The following is a 7,320-nucleotide window of genomic DNA, read 5'->3' as shown; positions in this document are numbered from 1 at the left end:
AGTCACGCCTTACCAAGGTTGGGGTGTGACAATATTCTGAAAATATTTTTATTTTTCCAACACTGTTTCTGTTCAATTTTCTAGTTTCTGCAGTTTACTAGTTTTAAGTATTTTATTGTTAAGTATTTTATACTGTGTAATCTGTTTTTACTAAGTGTTTTACAGATTGTATTGAAACTTTATTTAAACTTATACAGATTACTTTGCCAACAATCTTAAGGAAATTATTATATGTATTCTGTTTAAGGAGATTAAAACTTGTGTAGTTTTCTACTCCATATGAATATTAGTATTATGACTTGAAGATATAAAAACTTCGTTGGAATACCAAAGTTCATAATTATATTGCAATTTGAAGAAATAAAATCTTCATCATTTAAGTTTGTGATTTAATTGCTATTCTGGTTTTATTAACTAAAATAGTTTGTTGATTTGACAGTGACAAAGAAATAATGGCAATTCAGACTGGAACTCCCTCTGCGAATATTGCACCAGCGGTTACTCTTACAACCCGTACCGCTGTGCCACCGGCTGAGAAACCTATGAAGTTCACCGGTGCCAACTTTAAACGATGGCAGCAAAGAATGTTCTTTTGGCTTACCACCCTTGGTATGCAAAAGTTCACCAGTGAGGACCCTCCCGTGCCTGCTGCTGACATGCCTGACAACCAAAAGTTCATGGTTACTGAGGCTTGGAAACAAGCTGATTTTTTGTGCAAAGGCTACATTTTGAGTGCCTTAGAAAATGACTTGTACAACGTCTGCAGTGCAGTAGAGACCTCCAAAGAACTATGGAGTGCACTTGAAAAGAAGTACAAAACCGAAGATGCTTGCTTGAAGAAGTTTGTGGTTGCCAAATTCCTAGACTATAAAATGGTGGATGGAAAAACCGTTGGAACCCAAGTTCAAGAGCGTCAAATTATCTTCCATGACCTTATTGCTGAAGGTATGGTAGTGAATGAAGCGTTCCAAGTGGCTGTAATGATTGAGAAGTTGCCGCCCTCATGGAAAGATTTCAAGAATTATCTTAAGCACAAGAGAAAGGAAATGAAGTTGGAGGATCTTGTGATTCGTCTCAAGATCGAGGAAGATAACAAAACCGTTGAGAAGAGGTACCGTAAGAGTTCACCGATTGAAGGGGCAAACATCGTTGAAGATGTTGTTCCGAAAAAGAACAAGAAAAGGAAGAGGACTTCTGGAAAGGAGAAGGATACTAACAAGAAAAAGTTCAAGGGCAACTGTTATAATTGTGGTAAAGCAGGCCAAAAGCTCCCGACTGTCGTGCCCCCAAGAAGGACAAAGAGAAAAACAAGGGCCAGGCAAACATGGTGGAAGATGTTGATGACCTGTGTGCAATGTTGTCTGAATGCAACCTGGTTGGTAACCCAAAGGAGTGGTGGCTTGATTCTGGCGCCACTCGACATGTGTGTGCCGTTAAGGAATCGTTTGCAACCTACACTCCCGCTGGGCCCTATATATGGGAAATATTGTAATAGCCAAAGTTGAAGGATATGGGAAAATACTTCTGAAGATGACTTCTGGCAAGGTGCTGACTCTCAACAATGTTCTGCACGTTCCAACAATTAGGAAGAATTTAGTTTCAGCCGGACTACTTGTCAAAAACGGCTTTAAGTCCGTGCTAGTTAGTGAGAAAATTGTAATAATTAAGAATGATATGTTCATAGGAAAGGGCTACCTCACCGAGGGCCTTTTCAAACTTAATGTAATGGTTGTAAGAATTCAGCTTCGTTTTACTTATTGGAGTCAAATGATTTATGGCATGTTCGTTTAGGACATGTCAACTACAAAACCTTGCGAAAATTGATTAATTTACAAGTATTGCCTAAATTCGAGTGTAATAAATCAAAATGTGAAATCTGTGTTGAATCTAAGTTTGTTAAACATCCATATAAGTCTATTTATAGGAGTTCAAATCCTTTAGACTTAATCCACACAGATATATGTGATATGAAGTCAATACCATCTCGCGGTGGGAAAAAGTATTTTATAACTTTTATTGACGATTACACTCGATATTATTATGTGTATTTGCTTAATAGTAAGGATGAATCAATTGATGCATTTAAGCAATACAAAAATGAAGTGGAAAACCAATTGAATAAAAAGATAAAAATGATTAGAAGTGATAGGGGTGGAGAATACGAATCTCCTTTTGTAGAGATATGTTTAGAATATAGGATTATTCACCAAACTACTGCCCCATACACACCACAATCAAATGGAATTGTGGAAAGGAAAAACAGAATATTAAAGGAGATGATGAATTCTTTATTAATAAGTTCCGGTTTACCGCAGAGTTTGGGGGGGGGGGGGGGGGGAGGAATTATCCTTACAGCTAATCGAATACTCAACAGGGTGCCCCACAGCAAAACACAATGTATTCCATATGAAATATGAAAAGGAAGAAAACCCAACTTGAAATATTTCAAAGTGTGGGGGTGTTTAGTAAAGGTCCAAGTTCTTTTGCCCAAAAGGGTAAATATCGGACCAAAAACTGTGGATTGTGTGTTTTATTGGCTATGCTACAAACAACAAAGCTTGTCGATTTTTGGTTCACAAATCGGACAATCCCGAAATTCATGTTAATACGGTAATTGAATCAGATAATGCTGAATTATTTGAAAACATTTATCCGTATAAAACTGAATGTGAGTCGTCAAGTGAAAGATCTAAACGACCGCGGGAAGAACCAAAGAAAAGTACACCGAGTGAAGAGGATCCAAGGCGTAGCAAACGTCAAAGGACATCTACTTCATTTGGACCAGATTTTGTGACATTCTTGCTTGAAAATGAGCCTCAAACATTTAAAGCAGTGATGTCATCTTCTGATTCAGCATTTTGGAAAGAGGCAATCAATAGTGAGATTGAATCAATTTTGAACAACCATACATGAGAATTGGTTGATCTTCCTCCTGGAAATAAACCTTTAGGATCAAACTGGATTTTTAAAAGGAAAATGAAAGCTGATGGCACTATTGACAAATATAAGACAAGACTTGTGGTCAAATGTTATAGACAAAAAGAAGGTCTTGATTACTTTGACACATACTCGCCGGTAACAAGAATAAAATCTATTCGGGTGTTAGTGGCACTGGCGGTCGTATATGGTCTTGAAATCCATCAAATGGATGTCAAGACAGCTTTCTTAAATGGAGAATTGGAGGAAGAAATTTACATGGAACAACCTGAGGGTTTTGTGGTTCCTGGTAAAGAAAGGAAAGTGTGCAAACTTGTTAAGTCACTTTATGGACTTAAACAAGCACCCAAACAATGGCATGCAAAATTTGACCAAACAATGTTGGCAAATGGATGTAAGATTAATGAGTGTGACAAATGTGTTTACATTAAAAATACTCCAAAACATGAAGTCATTGTTTGTTTATATGTTGATGACATGTTGATAATTACTAGAGATATTGCCGATGTAAATGCTACGAAGCGTATGCTCGCTAGCAAATTTGACATGAAAGACTAAGGGGTTGCTGATTTGATCTTAGGAATTAGGATCCATAAAACTCCATAAGGTCTAGCATTATCACAGTCACATTATATTGAAAAGGTACTTGACAAGTTTAAGTATTTAAATTTCAATGTTGCAAAGACTCCAATTGATGTAAGTTTTGCACTTCAAAAGAATGAAAGTGAAAGTGACTCACAATTGGACTATGCACGAGTTTTGGGAAGTTTAATGTATATTATGAATTGTACACGACCAGATATAGCATGTGCTATTAGCAAGCTGAGTCGATTCACGAGTAATCCCAATCAAACTCATTGGATGGCAATGAAACGAGTCTTGGGGTATTTAAAACACACCCAAAACTATGCTTTGCATTATAATAAATATCCCGCAGTAATTGAGGGATATAGTGATGCAAACTGGATCACCGGGTCATCTGAAGTTAAATCCACGAGTAGATATGTTTTCACCGATGGTGGAGGAGCAGTGTCTTGGAAATCATCAAAACAGACACGCATCGCCCGCTCTACAATGGAATTTGAATTTATAGCTCTAGACAAGGCCTGTGAAGAAGCTGAATGGCTCTAGAATTTCTTAGAAGATATTCCATTCTGGCCCAAACCTTTGGCTCCTATATGTATACATTGTGACAGTCAAGCAGCAATAGGTAGGGCAGGGAGCGTAATGTATAACGAAAAATCTCGTCACATATGACGGAGACACAATACCGTTAGACAACTCCTCTCTAGTGGCATTATCACGATTGACTATGTAAAGTCAAGAGATAACGTAGCAGATCCGCTTACAAAAAGCTTATCTAGAGAGGGAGTTAGTAGATCATAAATGGGAATGGGGTTAAGGTCGAGGACAAGTCATCATGGCGGTAACTCTACCTAGCAGACTGGAGATCCCAAGAGCTAGGTTCAAAGAGATCAAACAAAGTTGTGACTAACGGTTCAACATTGTCAAATAACTCAACCCATTATCGGATGAAGACAATGTTCAGAAATAAGGATAAAACTTTATGACTTGTTAATGAGTTAATAAAGCATTAACATTTTTAATGATTATCTAAATCTGGAAGTGTATGACCAGATAATGTGGCTATAGGACCACATGTTTAGAAATCACCTATGTGAGTGTTAACTGTAAGCCGCTTTAAAAGGGAATGACAGTGAAGGCCCATTCTCTATGCACTCATGAAACCAGGCGGTGTTCATGGCTGAAACAAACACAACCGTGAGAACCATAAACGGTTGAGGGTTGATTGTGTGACTTATGTTGTCTAGGTATACAACAAAGTTCGACGGTTCAAAGATATCAAATCTACCGATTGATCGAGTATATCCGATATAAGTTCACTACGGAAAGTTCAAAGGGAAACCTACTTATCTAGATGCAGTCAATCTTCGCTTGTATATCACACTTGTCCGCGCATTCTTTTATATTATGGCCATTCCCCATTCATGTGGGGGATTGTTGGGTTTTGATATTGGTGAATGGGAAATGATGAGATGAAAAGTGAAGGGAATGTAAAAGGTCTCTTTTGCTTTGGGAATGTAAAAAGTCTCTTTTGCTTTGGTTAAAACATTTGTCCCACATAGGAAAAAGAGAGGAAAAAAGAGGTGTATATATTACATTACACCTTCTCTAGTCGATAAAAGGGTTGAGGGGGCAAGGACGCTCGCGCCGTCGTCGCTCGCTCGGCTTCGGCTTCGGATCGATTGATTATCTTTTTGGACAAACTTTTCCTTAATTATTTAATTAATTATTTATTTAATTAAATGAAAAAAAAAACAAAAACATCCAACGCGGATCGACCCTGACCCGCGACTTGTGACCGAACCGGTCCGTTTTTCTCTTCCCGGATATTTTTGAATTTCCTTCCAAAAAACCTGGTGACTGATCTGAATGGTTGTAAACATTCAGAATCAGTACCTCCAACTGCTATAAATTCCTAATTTGTTCCAGAATTCACAACGAATTTTCTGCGCTCAAAAAACAAAATAAAACCTTTCTCTCCAAAACTCTCTTGTTTTATTCTGTGTGATACACCGCCGTTGAGTGGTTCGCCGCTACCTGAATTTGGAGTACTACTATTCTGGTAAGATAATCGTTCTATCATGGGAAGGGATATTCCATCAACCTCGAGTACTGTGAGGGGAATAATTTTCTTAAGGACACACTTTGAACTAAGTGGACTCGATTATATTCTGAAAATATCAACACTATTTCTGTTCAATTTTCCAGTTTCTGTAGTTTACTGGTTTTAAATATTTTACTGTTAAGTATTTTATACTGTATAATCAGTTTTTACTAAGTGTTTTACAAATTGTGTTAAAACTTTATTTAAACTTATACAGATTACTTTGCCAAAAAACTATACATGTTTGAGTAATGAAACATGATAATAGCAATTTGTATATTGTGCAAAGAGATTAAAACGCTTAGCTAAAGGCACAAAAAGTAATCGTTGCAGTTTGGAATTTAAATTTAAGGGTATACTAATTTGTAGATTCGACTCACTCTTATCCCAAGATTCTTCATGATTCTGCACCCAGTTGATATTAAATAATTCTTCCCTTTCAAATTATTTATCTTTTTTTTTTTTTAATTTTACATTCTCCTTAAGAAATATTAATTAGGAAGGGTATTTGACTAACTTTACCCTCTTATTTAAGTCTAAGTTGTAATTTTTTTCCCATTAAATGTCCACTCTATTTATGTGTCATCTCCATTAATGATAAAATTCTACTAAGGATAAAATAAGAAAAAAACAATTAATTTTGTCTTGAACTTTTAAAATAACAAATAATTTTAGATAACTAATTTTAGTAACCACGACAAATAATTTAAAAGAGAGGCAGTAATGATCTATGTTGGAATATGAGGAGATTTCAATTGAATTAGCAATAAAAGGAAATACTTGGTACAATAATTGTAGTTTTCATTAAGAAAAATAAGTACTTATTGTAGTCAACACGATAAGTGTATAGAAATCAAATTCAAAGCAAAATAAATTGCTCATTGGAATCAGATGATTATTTGCATTAATAAAAAAATTCAGATTATTTGGGAAACCGTGATAAAAACTCTTCTGATAATTCTGAAAATATCAGACAAGGAAAAGTAAACGTTGAAAAGAAAAAATTGGAAAGAATATATAGTTCTAAAACTTACAGAAACTACAGTCATTCAATGTCCATAATTTTCAATTTGTTTTAAAACAAAAGTTCAAGACATCGTTTAGTTATACACTGAACTGATTTTTTTGAGAAATTTTGGAAGAAGAATTTCAAGTTTGAAAAAAGTAAGTTTGACTAGTTTATTGAGTGATCTTTTTTACTCATTTGGCCTTGAGATTTTTTTTTTTTTTAACTCTATTTGAAAATTAATATTTGGCCATGAACATTCATATAACTTGAAGTTATATTAGGAATTTGGAAAATACCTAAAATCATACTTTCACCTTTTTTCACTTTTACTACATTTAAGCAACCAAATATTCTTTGCAAAAACTATAACTAAACACAACTCCGTCTTCAACTTCACCTTCAAAATTCCAAATAAAGAGAAAAATATTTGGTTTTCAAGGCCAAACGCCTACTTTATACTCCAAAATTTTAACTGTTTCTCAAATTTAATGCATGTCTAAATATAATTTTGTTTTCAATTTTTTTTAATTTATTAAAAGGGAAAATATACAAATATACCTCTCAACTTTGTGATTTAGAGGAGATATACCCCTCATTAAAAAAGTGGTGTATGTATACCCCACCATTATAAAATGGTGCAAATATACCCTTTTTGCTGACGGAATTTTTTTATAAAAATCATTTA

The 7,320-nt window shown here is 35.1% G+C and overlaps 1 pseudogene; it reads left to right on the top strand.

Annotated features, from left to right (window-relative positions):
- The first annotated feature begins 452 nt into the window (after positions 1–452).
- On the top strand, positions 453–3,495 carry LOC132601762 (uncharacterized; annotated as a pseudogene).
- Positions 3,496–7,320: the final 3,825 nt, after the last annotated feature.

Source organism: Lycium barbarum, chromosome 7 (assembly GCF_019175385.1).
Source record: "Lycium barbarum isolate Lr01 chromosome 7, ASM1917538v2, whole genome shotgun sequence".
NCBI lineage: Eukaryota > Viridiplantae > Streptophyta > Magnoliopsida > Solanales > Solanaceae > Lycium > Lycium barbarum.
This window is presented reverse-complemented; position numbering and strand designations above follow the sequence as displayed.